The sequence below is a fragment of the Balaenoptera borealis genome (genome assembly GCF_965194805.1).
Source record: "Balaenoptera borealis genome assembly, chromosome: 5".
In the NCBI taxonomy this organism is placed as follows: domain Eukaryota; kingdom Metazoa; phylum Chordata; class Mammalia; order Artiodactyla; family Balaenopteridae; genus Balaenoptera; species Balaenoptera borealis.
The window spans coordinates 111,800,544-111,816,988 of NC_138862.1; positions in this window are offsets into that span (position 1 = coordinate 111,800,544).

Consider the following 16,445-nt stretch of genomic DNA (forward strand, 5'->3'; position numbering starts at 1 on the left):
AAATTTACGTTTCTAATAAAAGCAAAAGATTCTTGAAACACTGGTTTTAACCTGGCAGTTTATTGCTTTTTTCCTGAAGTTTTCTTTATAATAATAAAAAAATTGGAAGCCGTGTGCTGTCATTTCCTTTATTATTCTAGTTCCCAAATGTTGTATTAAAAATTATTTGTTTAAATATTAAATTCTGAATATTTCTGGTTTCATTCAACCAGTTTATTTCAGCTTGGACTTGTCAGGGATAGGGATCTAATCGGTTTCTCAAACTATGGTCCATGGTTCCTGTAGTTTATTTGTAGGACGCTGTGTTTCAGCCGAGATGTTCTCATTCATAAAAAAATAGAGCAAAGGATATTTACAGAGTGCGTGCCAAGCACATTATTTCATTTGATCTCCACAAATGTCTTCTGAAATAGGTGCAGTTATTTTGCCCATCTCACAGATGGGGACTGGGGCTTATAGAGAGCCTAATAGTTCCTGAGGCCACCCAGTTTGTATAAAGCAGTGGCTTTTTGGGAACTCAGGCTGTCTGTACTGCATTCTACCCTTAAACAGCATGTCCAGTTTTAGAGTACTTGGAATTACAGTTCTTAACACCCACCTGGGCTTCAAGGTCTTTGCAGAGTCATAAACTTGTGTGAATCCAAACTTACTTTGTTTACTGTTCACATGAATGAGTCTATATTTGGCAACCCCCTGGGCTCTCTTAATAATTTAAAAACCACAACGTTCAAACTGTCCTGGGAGGGAAAGATTAATAAGAACAAAGAGTTAGCTAATGCTGTCTAACTGGGTCAGCATGAGCGGCTGAGTAAAAAAAGAAAAAGACAAGTTCAGTTATGGATGGGACGCTACCAGGATGAGAGGGTAGATTGCGTTCCTGGAGCTTTAAGTGGAAATGGATGGGAAGCACGGCAAAAATGCATGCGGCTAAGCAGCATTGAGGATATTTACATCTGAGACCATGGTGAAATAAAAGCAGTCGAAATGCTAAGGCCTCAGATACCTGAACACTGCTTTCAGAATATTGCCAGAAACTATGATTTATTGTACTGGGCAATTTTGAAGATGTGCCAAGATTTATGCTTTATCTGATTTGAATTCTGAAAGGGCACATGCTCACAAATGAGGATAAATTACCTCTCCAAATGCAGAAAGAGTCCCTCTTTCATTTAGATAGTTTGTGTTTTTCCTTCTTTCCGTTGTTACAGCTTGAGAAATGTTCTATCATGTGAAACAGATCATGCTCTGTGAAATCATCTGGACATATATTAAAGCCACATTGCAGCCTGGTATGGCATGTTGCTTACTTTGGGGGTGGGGTGGGGGGAATTACAGTTCATGATTTTAATAATCAAATACTCAGGGATGAGTATAAAATGTGATCTTCTAGGAAGAACAGCAAATTATGCTCTATTCTCCTTTTCCCCCTTTCCTTCTCTACCCCATTGAGCATAAAGGTTTTCAAGTAACTTTTCTTGAGCTTTTACCAAAGCTTCTATATGAGATACTAACACACCTGAAGTAGAGTACCTGCCTCCACAGGACAGTCGCATGGAGTATCCAACATACACATCAAGTGTCTATCACACGAAGGAGGACCATGGCAAGGGACTCTAATGGAGAAATTAAACATGGTGAAGGGCTTCCCTGGTGGCACAGTGGTTGAGAGTCTGCCTGCCAATGCAGGGGACACGGGTTCGAGCCCTGGTCTGGGAAGATCCCACATGCCGCGGAGCAGCTGGGCCTGTGAGCCACAACTACTGAGCCTGCACATCTGGAGCCTGTGCTCCGCAACAAGAGAGGCCGCGACAGTGAGAGGCCCACGCACCGCAATGAAGAGTGGCCCCCGCTTGCCGCAACTAGAGAAAGCCCTCGCACAGAAACGAAGACCCAACACAGCCATAAATAAATAAATAAATTAATTAATTAATTAAAAAGCAAGTTTAAAAAAAAAAAGAATGACTTAAAAAAAAAAGGTGAAATCCAGAGTAGCTAAAGGGTAAAGCCTGAGGGTATCCGAGAAGATATCACAGAGGAAGAGACATCTGAGCTTGTGTTAAAGGATAAGCAAGAATTTCCCTCGTAGAAAAAAGTATTAGGTAGGAATTTCAAGCTTACAAGTAGCTTGAATCAAAAAGGAGCGGTGAGCAGGTAGTTAAAGGTTACATTCCCAGCTAGAGGCACCCAATTCTAATTGAAAAACAAAAGAAAACACAGACGTATTTGTTTTAGACTCAGCCTGTGGACTGCTAGTTTTCAACCCTTGGGTTAAAGATCAAAGGGCATAAGCCCACAGTTAACAAACCCCTTCTACCACTCAGTGCTTCAAATCGACTTTTTTATCGCCTTTTTCTTAAAAGATGAGCAGATAGTCTGACACCTGAGAAATCTTAACGAAAAAGATAAAGACTAAAAAACACACACACAAAATAGACAACCTGAAGAAACCAAAACTATGCATAAACATGAAAACATAGAAAGGAAAATTACCATTAATATCCTTAGAGAGATGAGAAAAGATATTACATCATTGAAGCAAGAGCAAGATGCTATTATAAAGAACATTAAAAAAAAACCCAGAAATTAAATAGAAGTGGTAGCAGATAGAATAAAAGTTTAAAATTAATGCTATAAAATAGAGAAAAGCAGATTATTAGTTTGTTAGGACTGGCATAACAAAGCACCACAGATTGGTTGGCTTAAGCAACAGAAAGGCTTAAGCAACAGAAATATATTTTCTCAGCTCTGGAGGTTGGAAGTTGAAGATCGAGGTGTAAGCAGGTTTGGTTTCTTCTGAGGCCTCTCTCCTCAGCTTGTAGGTAACCACTTTCATGTTCACATGGCATTCTCACTTTATGTGTGTCTGTGTCCTAGTTTCCTCTTCTTATGAGGACACCGGTCAGATTGGATTAGGGCCCACCTAATGACCTCATTTTAACTTGATTACCTCTTTAAAGACCCTGTCTCCAAATACAGTCACATTCTGAGGTGCTGGCAGATAGGACTTTAACATATGAATTTGGGGGAACACAGTTCAGTCCATAACATAGACCAAAAAGACTTAGAAGTGGAAAACTGGAAAGAAAAGTAAAGAATGGTGGAGGATAGGTCAAGAAAATCCAATATCTGAAAAATATGAGCTCCAGAATAAAAGAACAGGAAAAAAAAGAGGAAAGTAAGTCTTTAATAAAGACATTTAAGAAAATTTCTCAGAACTGTGGGACCCAAGTTGCAAGGTTAACAGGTGCTATGAATATGCAAGAAAATGGATGAAGTTAGACCCATACCAAGGCAATTATTTAAAAAAATTAGAATACGGAGACAAAGGGAAGATCCTATAGAAATCTAGAGGGGAAAGCACAGGTCATATACAAAAGACTAGGAATCAGAACACCTTCAGATTTCTCAAAAGCAATATTGAGAGCTAGTAGAGCAATGCCTTAAAAAAGTATGAATTCTACATTAGATAAATTATAAGTCAAGTGGAGAGCAGAATAAAAGCATATTGAGATAAGCAAAATCTCAAAATTTTATCTTTTATGTACTTTTTCTCAGAAGTTCACCAAAATTAGAAAGTAAACAAAGAAAGATACAGATAGAATAGTGGTTCTCATCCATGGCTGCCCATTGGAATCAACCAGAATGGTTTAAGAAATACCGATTTAGGGGCCCTATACCCAAAAGTTCTGAAGTAATTGGTTTGGATGAGACCTGGGCATCAGGATTTTTTAAAGTTCCCCAGATGATTTTTATGTACACCCAAGGTAGATATGGAAGAAACAAGAGACAGGAAGGGAATTCCCCATGGTGATAGAGAAGGGATGCTGGGACAAAAGTTCTACACTGAGAATACAGTGCAACCCATTGGAAAACTCCATGAAAATTTTCTTCAAATAGATGAAGCAGAAATAATATCTACAGCAAAGGATAGGGAGGAGATTTGTACAACTGGCAGAAAGTTTGGTATAGAGTTAGTGATAGGTATAGAGGAAACAAAACAAATATAAAAAGAAGAAAATTAACACCATGGATGCAAAAATATGCAGGGAAGGAAGCGTTATCAGAGTTTACTGCATGACTCAGCTGTGAAAAGAGTTTACATAAAAACTGAATATTGGGGGGTGAGGGGGAAAGGAAGTGTACAGGTGTGCAGTGGTGGGTGGGTTGTGAAAGGGCTGTGTTTTCCTATGGTGGGAAAACAAGATATAATGGTTAAAAATAAAACATCAAAATGTATCAGCACAAGTGTGCTATTTAGAAAGCTTAACATTTTGAAAATGGTTGCTTCTGGAGAGTGAGGAATAGGTTGGGAGGCTAGGGGATTGCTGTTTTTCATAACAAGTTTTATAAAACTATTTGACTTCTTAAACCATGTACATTTTTAACTTTTATTATAGTAAAAATTTTAAAAATTTAAAACCCCCAGGACTAAAAAAGAAAAAAAAAAAGATAAGGCAAACTGCTGAGGGATGACAAAGACAAAAATGAGAACAGAGAAAAATTAGATCATGCCTTGGTCTAAACCTTGACATCAAGGAGATCAATCCGAGCTTTCTACAGAAACTCTTTGAGCTGAGCTATCAATATAAAAGATTTACGTTAGGATGAAAAGAGATGTAACTTTTTTCAGGGAATAGCCCTGTTAACAGATTTCCTTTAAGGTCAGAGGATTTTATCAGGGAGTAAAGCCATCTAAAGAGAGCAGATAACCCAGTATTTAATCATCCAACTCTTCATTAAATAAACATTTATTGACCATCTGCACTATCCTGGATGTTAGATCTAATGGGAGCAATGGTTAATCCGCTTTTGGACATCAATTTAGTGGGGGAATAAACTAATTCTAGAACAGGATGGTCAATGCTGTGACAAGGGAAGGATATAGTACGATGGATATATTTAAGAAGGTCACAAAAAGATGTGGCTGAAATGGAAATTATTCAAAAGGAGTAGATCAATGTGCTACTAAACAACGAATGGATCACTGAAGAAAGCAAAGAGGAAATAAAAAAATATTTGGTGACAAGTGAAAATGGAAACACAATGATCCAAAATCTGTGGGATGCAGCAAAAGCAATTCTAGGAGGAAAGTTTATAGCAGTACAAACCTATACAAACATTACCTCAGGAAACGTGAAAAATATCAAATAAATAACCTAACCTTACAACTAAAGGAACTAGAAAAATAAGAACAAAACCCAAAGTAAGTAGAAGAAGTCATAAAGATCACAGCATAGAGACTAAAAAAATTAGAAAAGTTCAGTAAAACTAAGAGATGGTTCTTTGAAAAGATAAACAAAATTGACAAAACTTTAGCCAGACTCATCAAGAAAAAAAGAGAGAGGACCCCAAATAAATCAAATCAGAAATGAAAAAGGAGAAGTCACAACCAACACAGCAGAAATACTAAAGGATCGTAAGAGGTTACTGTGAACAATTACACGGCATTAAAATGGACATTCTGGGAGAAATGGACAAGTTCCTAGAAATATACAATCTCTCAAGGCTAAACCAGGAAGAAATACAAAATATGAACAGGCTAATTACCAGTAATGAAATTGAATTAGTAATTTTAAAACTCCCAATAAATGAAAGTCCTGATCTTCACAGGTGAATTCTACCAAACATTTAGAGAAGAGTTAACACCTATCCTTCTCAAACTATTCCAAAAATTTGCAGAGGGAGGAACACTTCCAAACTCATTCTATGGGGCCACCATCACCCTGATACCAAAAGCAAAGATATCACAAAAAGAGAAAAATTACAGGCCAATATCGCTGATGAACATACATGAAAAATTCTCAACAAAATACTAGCAAACTGAATCCAACAATACATTAAAAGGATCACACAAAATGATCAAGTGGGATTTATCAGGGATACAAGGATTTTTCAATATCTCCAAATCAATCAATGTGAAACACTACATTAACAAATTGAAAAGTAAATATCACATGATCTTTTCAATAGATACAGAAAAAGCTTTTGACAACACTTAACATCTATTTATGATAAAAGCTCTCTAGAGAGTGGACATAGGAAGAACATACCTCAACATAATAAAGGTCAGTCTTTCAAGACTTCCTCCCTCACCATAAGTCACCTTTCAACCTGACCTGGAATTCTACTTGTGAGATGCCTGTAACATCACTTAACGACTCTTGGAAGCTGCTCTGTATTCTTATATTTCTCTATCCTTTCTTATGTGATCCCCTCCACTCAGGATGCCCTTCATCTCATTTTTGGCCTGAGGAAACATGCTAATCCTTTAAAACCCAACTAAATATCACCTCTTCACTTAAGTCTTCTCAGAATGACGGTCTCCTTTTTATATTTTTCCAAAGTACTTGGTTATTAGCCTGTAGTGGGGATAAAAAAAAATCTCATTAGCAGGGAACAGAATTTTTTTAGGGAAGAATTTGCCTTTGTTTAGGAAAAGGTGTTGATCATCCCCCAAACAGGTAATCGAATAGCAAAAGACCTGGCAATGAAGTAAGTGGCCCAATTGCTGTGCATGAGAAATGAACCGGAGTTTGCAGTGAGTTGGGGGGGGGGGGTGCGGTTTGGGGAAACAGCTGAGTAACATGGCTGAGGAGCCTAAAGAGCTGGGATAGGGACACTGATATTCCATTTAAGGGTCTCTGTTTCAATGAGATACATCCTACCTGTGTTTCTAAAGCCTTCAGTAAAGTATGGCACACATTTAAAGTCCTCATGAAAGTGAGGCTTTTAACTTATTCATTTTGGAGAGGTACATTTGGTTCGAAACCGTGGAAAGGTACACTCACAAGGCAGAGTAAAAAAAAAAAGCAGTCAGCAGAGCAGAACTTGGAGGCTGAAAATATTTATGAGGCACAGGACAAAATTGGGGATTTAAGCCAATTTTCTTTACATTTTCAGGTGACAGCAAAACCTTAGCTGCTATCTACTTCAATGCAATTATACCAATTATCACAATCCATTTTAGATTAAAGATGATTGTAGGTTACGTGTACAGTTCCTGGGGTCAGAGTCACATTAAAACGTGGCTGCCTTTGGTGCAATCATGGATACGGAGGGATGATGAGGACAATTCATAGAGGAGGCGTTCCAGGTAGAAGAGCAATGGGTGTCTGTGACAAACAGTGATTTTCCTTAACTCAGCAGTAATTGTTAACGTCACCAACTGGCCTCCTAACCCTGTCTGTATATTGCATTGTTATTTGAGAGATCTTGGGTACGGCTGGCCAAGGCAATACACCATAAACTTCTCATGGGAATATTACATTTCTGTGCACTCCTTTCTATAAAACACAAGTTTACAAATGAGCTCAAGGGGTAGGTTTTATAAAAGCAGAAAGTGTAATTCTGTTTATCAGTGTATCCTAGGACAGTGCCTGGCCCACTATAGAAGCAAAATAAATATTTGTTGAATTAATAAGAGAATTAATAGCTTCCCAGTAAATTTTTAAAATATCAATAGTTTGTTGAATAATACATTCTTATAAGCTAGAGCTGGAAGAAATGTGGTGATTGGTGGCTGATGAGAAATAAGACAGAAAAATGCAGAATGTGCTAATCTATATAACCAGTTATCATGGTCTCTTTCTTTTCTTGGTACCAACTAACCTCAGTTGCTACAGAATAGAACCATGGTTATCTTAATTCTGTGCCTGGCGATTTTCCAACTAATTCACAAATGAGTTTCAATATTTGCCAACAAACTAAACTGGGTCCACTAAAACACAATCTTGTTTTTCATATTATTTGAATTCTTTCCCTTCATACTTTTAAGCAAACTAGAAATGCATATGAAAGTATGGCCTGAGTTTGATGGTAAGAAGCTACTCCTAACGATTCTGGAAAAAGGTATTTATGAAGGCTGTCCTTGCCTGTCACCATTCGTTCCCTAGAGCTTCAGAATCACAACTTGCCTGCACTGAGCTGAAAGCTATGACTGTGTTTCAATAGTTAAATATCTTTCAGTTTCTGGGCAACATTGATTTCCTCTGTGAATTGAAAACATGTTTGTCAATTTCACATGCATGAATCTTAGAGAATACAGTTTTAGGAGGCACTGAAATTACTTACCAGACTAAAAGCTTTTATTTTTGTGAGCAATTAATATAATTAAAATACTTGGTTACATCTGATTGCCTCATTTTCTGAATACTCTACTGATCAAAGTAGAATAAATACACATTGATCAAATATTGGATTACTTTTGCCTTCTGAATTTTTATTTGACTTTTCTGAATAATTTTGCGTTATGTAATTTGCAGCTGTTCTCTTGTTGCCCTGGGTATAACATTATAGTGTTTACTGCACAGTGGCAGTCTTAGTTTTCTGGGGCTGCCATAGCAAAATACCAAAGTGGACTGGCTTAAACAACAGAAATTTATTGTCATATGGTTCTACAGGCTAGAAGTCTAAAATCAAGGTGTCAGCAGGGATAGTTCTTTCTGAGAGCTGTGCCGGAGAGTCTGTTTCAGGCTTCTTTCTTAGCTTCTTGTGGATTTCTGGCAAATGTTGGCATCCCTTGACTTGTAGATGCATCACCCTGAGCCCTGTCTTTATCTTCACATGCAGTTCTCCCCGTTACCATGTCTGCCTTGGTGTCCAAGTTTCCCCTTCTTACAAGGACACCAGTCACATTGGATTAGGGCCCGCACTAATGAACTCAACTTGATCATTTGCAAAGACCCTATTTCAAATAAGGTCACATTCACAGCTACTGTGGGTTAGGACTTTAACATCTTTCCGGGGTTGGGGGCGGGGTGGGGGGACAATTCAATCCATAACAGTAGCATATTATTTTCAGGGATTGGTGTAAGGCAAAGTGAATAAGAAATAAAAATCTCTTTCAAGTGTTGAGCTGGGCCCGGAAGGGGCAGAGTACAAGGGCTGGTGGAGAGAGACAAGATACTTCACAAGCCATGGGAATAAAGATTTACTCTGATTCCTTTGATTACTATGTCACACCTGAGCCAAGCACAAGTGGAAAGTTCTTATTAAAAGAGATAAACAGTAAAAAAAAAACAAAACAAAAGAACAAAAAAACATAAAAAAAAGCTGGATGTCAGTCCCAGCTCTGCCATTCTTCCAGCTAAATAACGCTGTATAAGCAAATCAAATTCTGCAAGTCTCTTTTTCCTAGTCAGTAAACAGAAGATCTAACAGCTTGAGGCTTAAATGAGACACTCTATGTAAAGCACCCAGAACTGTACCTGTAATTTAGCCCAGCTCAAAAATAGAACTTCCCTTCTCTCCCAGTCCCTTTTCCATTCTCCTTCCCTTTATGCTTTAAGCCTTAAAATTGCACATATTAATGACTTTAAATAAGTGAAAAATATATAGCATCATATTGTAATTTTTTAAGATGTGTCTGAAGGATGAGGCTGCATATGTATTGTAAAAATGGGGGACCTCTCTGGTGGCACAGTGGTTAAGAATCCGCCTGCCAATGCTGGGGACATGGGTTCGAGCCCTGGTCCGGGAAGATCCCATACGCTGCGGAGCAACTAAGCCCGTGCGCCACAACTACTGAGCCTGCGCTCTAGAGCACGCGAGCCACAACTACTGAAGCCCGCGCACCTAGAGCCTGTGCTCCGCAATGAGAAGCCACTGCAGTGAGAGCCGCTACACTGCAAGAGTAGCCCCTGCTCGCTGCAACTAGAGAAAGCCCGTGCGCAGCAGTGAAGACGGAATGCAGCCAAAAATAAATAAATAAATACATAAAATTTTTTTAAAAAGGAATGATTCTGAACTCTTCTGTTTCCCATTCTGACTCCTGGGTTAGGCTTTAGCCTGAAGGCATTTAGCCTCAACAGTTTTAAAAAAGTGTTTTCCTCTGACTTGGGAGATTGTCACATGAACACATTAGCATCCAGTGACTCTTAGGGGACGTGGAGGTGGAGGCTATTTATTGGATGAGCCAGAGGGTCTTGAGGGAATGTGCTAAGGTCAGGTTTGTTACATCTAAAATGCTTGTGAGGCATTCACCTGGTATCAATGGAGCTCCTTCTCTTTGCCAGGCATTCTGATCAGTGCTGGTGGCTGCTTTTGACAAGGTTTACTTTTTCCTCCCACGAGAAGCCCATGTGTTCGTGGACAAAGAGGTGTCTGCACAAGCACGGTCCTGTATGTGAGGGCCAGTGAGTACACAGGGAGGGTCCTGAGGAAAAGATGCTATTAAAGTTATGGGTGATAAGGGTAAGGCTCCCAAGACTCACCTATATCTTAGAACTGGTCCTGATGGAAGAGGAAAAAAGTAAACACTGCCCTTTAAACGGTGATTATTGTGATAAGGTAAGGCTCAATAGTTTTGTTATGGCTATACTATTAAGAATACACTTCAAAACAGCACACTGAAAACTTTCTAGGCAACTTTGCGTGATATCATAAATATTGTCTATTAAACACTGGAAACAATGTCCTATTAAGGAAGTGAGGCGAGTACTTTGAATCTAGGCACTACGGGCCTAATTCAATGATAAGAAATGAAGAGGGCATGGGGCCCCCTTGGGCTCTTATTCTTACTGTAACGCACCATTTCTCTTAGTTAATCATGCTGAGACTTCACAAATGTTTTGGTAAAATACAATATTAGAGCTGGAACAGACTTTAGACATCACCTAGTCCAAGTCCCCCAGTTTAGAAGAGAAATTGAAGCATGTAGAGATCAAGTAACTTGTCCAAGGTGACAGCCTCCTGCATAACAGGTTTTCTTACTTCCAGTCCTATTCTCTTTCCTTTTGGAGTTGTAGATAAGAGACAGTAATAAGATTTTAATTTTATAATTGTCAATTTCTCTCTATATATTTATACATGGGACATGAATTTTCTCCTATCTTTTCCTCACTTTTATCAAAATTAAGCTGTTGGTTGGTTTGAGATTCTCTGTGATTTGAGCTTGGGTTGTCTGAAATAGAATTCATTACCTTGGGAAACCTGAATCCTTTCCTCCTCCTTGCAGTATTCCTTCTTTTTCTATAAATAGTTGTCTTGACATGGTCTATTACTGTGTATATTTCAACCATTTTGCTAGTTATTCTTACCATTTAACTTTGATTTTCATTAACTGCCAGGTGTTAGGCAGCTGCTCTGCTTATTTTGGGTTCATCCTAATTTTTGAATTCCTCTTATATTAGCCTGGCCTGTTTTGTACAGTCTATCTTAATGGCTTGGCCTAATTCCAAGTTACAAAATAGGTTTGTAACTAGTTAGATACTTTCCAAATTCAGTTCATTTCAGACTAAACCATGGTTTTAAAATATTTTTCACTAATTTTTACTACTGGCCTTACATGATAACTTTATTTGTAATCTTGGGTTAAAAAAAAGAGTTATAATGATCAAGTCTGGGAATGCCAAATAATTCTAAATTTGTTCTACATGGTACATCAGCCACAGGCATTCCAACAAAGGGATTATTATGTTAGTTCTATATTTCTTAATAAAGCTGGTATCTTGCAGGCATTTATTGAATAAATATTTGGTTTTATTAGTGTCAAGAAAGAAGCATTCCCTATCTTCCTCCTGCAGACACACGTGATAAATGAGCTTATTGGTCACCAGGTCAACCTGTGGTGACAGACATCGTGGAAGTCTGTGTTGCCACAAGTGTTGTTTTATTTTGACTCTTGTTGGTAAGCCTATTAAGAATTTCTTGTGTTGACAAACTCTTCACCAGCTCAGATTTTCTCACTGACTCCTAGATGACTTTATTAAGGAAGAGCTGGAATCCTAACAAATGAGCAGCATAAATGGGTACTCGCCTGGCTGGGCTGAGTCTGGGTTTACAGGCCATGCAGTTCCTGGGCAGAAAGTCCTTTTAAAGAAGTGTTGTTCTTTTCAAAAATCCCTAAGTAGTGTCTCCAGCTGGATTGCCCTTCTGGGTTAAAGAGTAGATCTAGTCTTTAGCAACAATTCTCTCTGGGGGTTCATGGAAGTTAGTGCAAAATATTGATTGAGCTAGCTGCCTAACCTTTTGTAGAAAGGGTTCAACCCACTGAAGTTCTTTGGAACAGAGACCAATTAGTCTGATAATACATGTAATTTTTGAGGTGACTACTTCTCATATTCTTGTACCTCAACTGCTGTAAATCATGTTTTCACATAAAATTCCCTTTCAAATCTCTAGACCCTTTTAAATACACCTAACGTCTTCCCACAGTCACATTCTTAGAGCACATAAGAGTCATCAAGCCTGCTGACCCACATTGCTTGAATAGCTCTGGGTCTCTTCATCTTGTTAGGCTACCCTTTCTGCCAATCCTTATTCCAGCTGCTTTGATTTTCCTAGTGAGTGTAGTGACTTGTGTGGCCACCATTTCTTAAGAATAGAGTGTTTTAATATATGTTTCATTTTGGAGGAGCTCTCCATGGTGGAACTCACTGAGTCATACTGAAATGTATTTTGTGGGAATCTGGAGAATGGTTCTTTGGAGGATCAATGTATCATTGGAACCTATATGCATAGTGTTAAGGTAAATGAAATATTTTATAATTGAAAAAAGTTACTGGCTCAAAAGTATGAAACACATGTATAGATACACATAAATTATATTTCATGTAAAATCTGAGTACATTTCAATATGTTTGGTATGAAGTAGGGTGAAGCTTTTAAAAGTAAAAATACCCAAGGTCTAGAAAGCTGTTAAAATACCTTGGTTTCTAGGACTGACATAAAATTTAAAATTAGTGATCCATGTCCAAAAGCAGCAGTATACACATTCTTTTCAAGTGCACATGGAACATTCTCCAGGATAGATCACATGCTGGGCCACAAAGCAAACCTTGGTATAGTTAAGAAAATTGAAATCATATCAAGCATCTTTTCAAACCACAACGATAAGAGATTAAAAATCAACTACAAGAAAAAAACTGCAAAAAACACAAATGCATGGAGGCTAAACAAAATGCTATGAAACAACAAATGGATCACTAAGGAAACCAAAGAGGAAATCAAAAAATATCTAGAGACAAGTGAAAATGAAAACATGATGCTCCAAAACCTTTGAGATGCAGCAAAAGCAGTTCTAAGATGGAAGTTTATAGCAATACAATCTTACCTTCAAAAACAAGAAAAATCTCAAATAAACAACCTAAACTTACACCTAAAGCAACAAGAGAAAGAAGAACAAAACCCAAAGTTAGTAGAAGGAAAAAAATCATAAAGATCAGAGCAGAAATAAATGACATAGAGACTAAGAAAACAATAGAAAAGATCAATGAAACTAAAAGCTGGTTCTTTGAAAGAATAAACAAAAATGATAAACTTTTAGCTAGACTCATCAAGAAAAAAAGGGAGAGGGCCAAAATCAATAAAAGTAGACATGAAAAAGGGGAAGTTACAACAAACACCACAGAGATACAAAGGACCATAAGAGACTACTACAGGCAACTATATGCCAATAAAATGGACAACATAGAAGAAATGGACAAATTCTTAGAAAGGTACAATCTCCCAAGATTGAACCAGGAAGAAATAGAAAATATGAACAGACCAATTACAAGTACTGACATTGAATCTGTGATTAAAAGACTCCCAGCAAACAAAAGTCAAGGACCAGATGGCTTCACAGGAGAATTCTACCAAACGTTTAGAGAAGAGTTAACATCTACCCTTCTGAAACTATTTCAAAAGACTGCAGAGGAAGGAACTCTTCTGAACTCATTCTATGAGGCCACCATCACCCTGATACCAAAACCAGTCAAAAATATCACAAAAAAAGAGAATTACAGGCCAATATCACTGATGAACATAGACGCAAAAATCCTCAACAAAATACTAGCAAACCAAATCTGACAAAACATTAAAAGGATCAAATGGGATTTATCACAGGGATGCAAGAATTCTTCAATATCTGCAAATCAATCAGTGTGATACACCACATTAACACATTGAAGAATAAAAATCATATGATCATCTCAGTAGATGCAGAAAAAGCTTTTGATAAGATTCAACATCGCTTTGTGATAAAAACTCTCCTGAAAGTGGGCATAGAGGGGACCTACCTCAACATAATAAAGACTATATATGACAAACCCACAGCTAAAGTCATACTCAAAAGTGAAAAGCTGAAAGCATTTCCTCTAAGAACAGGACCAAGACAAGGATGTCCACTCACCACTTTTATTCAACATAGATTTGGAAATCCTAGCCACAGCAATTAGAGAAGAAAAAGAAACAAAAGGGATCCAAATTGGAAAAAAGAAGTAAAACTGTCACTGTTTGCAGATGACACAATACTATATATAGAAAATCCTAAAGTTGCTACCAGAAAACTACTAGAGCTCATCAATGAATTTGGTAAAGTTACAGCATACAAAATTGATATACAGAAATCTGTTGCATTTTTGTACACTAACAATGAAAGATCAGAAAGGGAAATTAAGAATCCCATTTACCATCACATCAAAAAGAATAAAATACCTAGGAATAAATCTACCTAAGGAGACAAAAGACCCGTACTCCAAAAACTGTAAGATGCTGATGAAAGATATCGAACATGACACAAACAGATGGAAAGATATACTGTGTTCTTAGATGGGAAGAATCAATATTGTCAAAATGACTGTACTACCCAAGGCAATCTACAGATTCAATAAAATCCCTATCAAAATACCAATGACATTTTTCACAGAACTGGAATAAATAATTTTAAATTTTGTATGGAAACATAAAAGACCCTAAACAGTCAAAACAATCCTGAGAAAGAAGAATGAAGCTAGAGGAATCATGCTTCTTGACTTCAGACTATACTACAAAGCTACAGTAATCAAAACAGTATGGTACTGGCAGAAAGACAGAATTCTAGATCAATGGAACAGGATAGAAAGCCCAGAAAAAAACCCCATGCACTTATGGTCAATTAATCTACAACAAAGGAGGCAAGAATATACAATGGAGAAAAGACATCCTCTTCAATAAATGGTGTTGGGAAAACTCACAGCTACATGTAAAAGAATTAAATTAGAACATTCTCTAACACCATACACAAAAAAATAAACTCAAAATGGATTAAAGACCTAAATCTAAGGCTGGATACTATAAAATTCCTAAAGGAAAACATAGGCAGGACAGTCTTTGGCATAAATTGCAGCAATAATTTTTTTTGGATCTGTCTCCTAGAGTAATAGAAATAAATACAAAAATAAACAAATGGGACCTAATTGAACTTAAAAGCTTTTGCACAGCAAAGGAAACCATAAACAAAATGAAAAGACAACCTACAGAATGGGAGAAAATATTTACAAATGATGTGACTGACAAGGAATTAATCTCCAAAATATACAAACAGCTCATGCAGCTCAATATCAGAAAAAACAAACAACCCAATCAAAAAATGGGTAGAAGATCTAAATAGACATTTCTCCAAAGAAGACATACAGGTAGCCAAAAGGCACATGAAAAGATGCTCAACATCGCTAATTATTCAAGAAATGCAAATAAAAACTACAATGAGGTATCACCTCACACTGGTCAGAATGGCCATCATCAAAAAGTCTACAAATGATAAATGCTGGAGAGGGTGTGGAGAAAGGGGAACCCTCTTACACTGTTGGTGGGAATGTAAATTGGGGCAGCCACTGTGAAGAACAGTATGGAAGTTCCTTCAAAATCTAAAAATAGAGCTACCATATGATCCTGCAATCCCACTCCAGGGCATGTATCTGGAGATAGCCGTAATTTGAATAGATACACGCACCCCAAAGTCCATTGTAGCACTATTTACAATAGCCAAGACATGGAAGCAACCTAAATGCCCATCGACAGATGAATGGACAGAGAAAATGTGGTATTTATATACAACGGAATATTACTCAGCCATAAAAAAGAATGAAATTTTGCCACTTGCAGGAACATGGATGGATTTGGAGGGCATTATGCTAAGTGAAATAAGTCAGATAGAGAAAGATAAATTCTGTATGATATCACTTATATGTGGAATCTAAAAAATACAACAAAACAGTGAATATAACAAAAAGCAGCAGACTCACAGTTATAGAGAACAAAATAGTGGTTACCAGTGGGGAGTGGGATGCTGGGCAATATAGGGGTTGGGGGAGTAGGAGGTACAAGCTACTGGGTTTAAGATAGGCTCAAGGATGTATTGTACAATACGGGGAATATAGCCAATAATTTTGTAATAACTATAAGTGGAAGTACCTTGAAAAATTGTATAAAAATAAAAAATTTTAAAAATTAAAAAAAAATAGTGATCCATGGAATACTGGATGTGGCAGACACCACAGAAATCATTAATTTCAATTCCTTTTTCTCTAGCCTTTAATGTTTTACTCGCTTATTTTCTCACAGATGAGAAAAGGGAGCCCAGACAGGGTGATTTTCCCAAATCCACAGAGCCAGTTAGGGACACAGCTTGATTGACAGCACAAGTCTTCTGTCTCCTGACACAGCTTTTTTTTTTAAAGGTGGTTTATCACTGCCCACAACAGTTT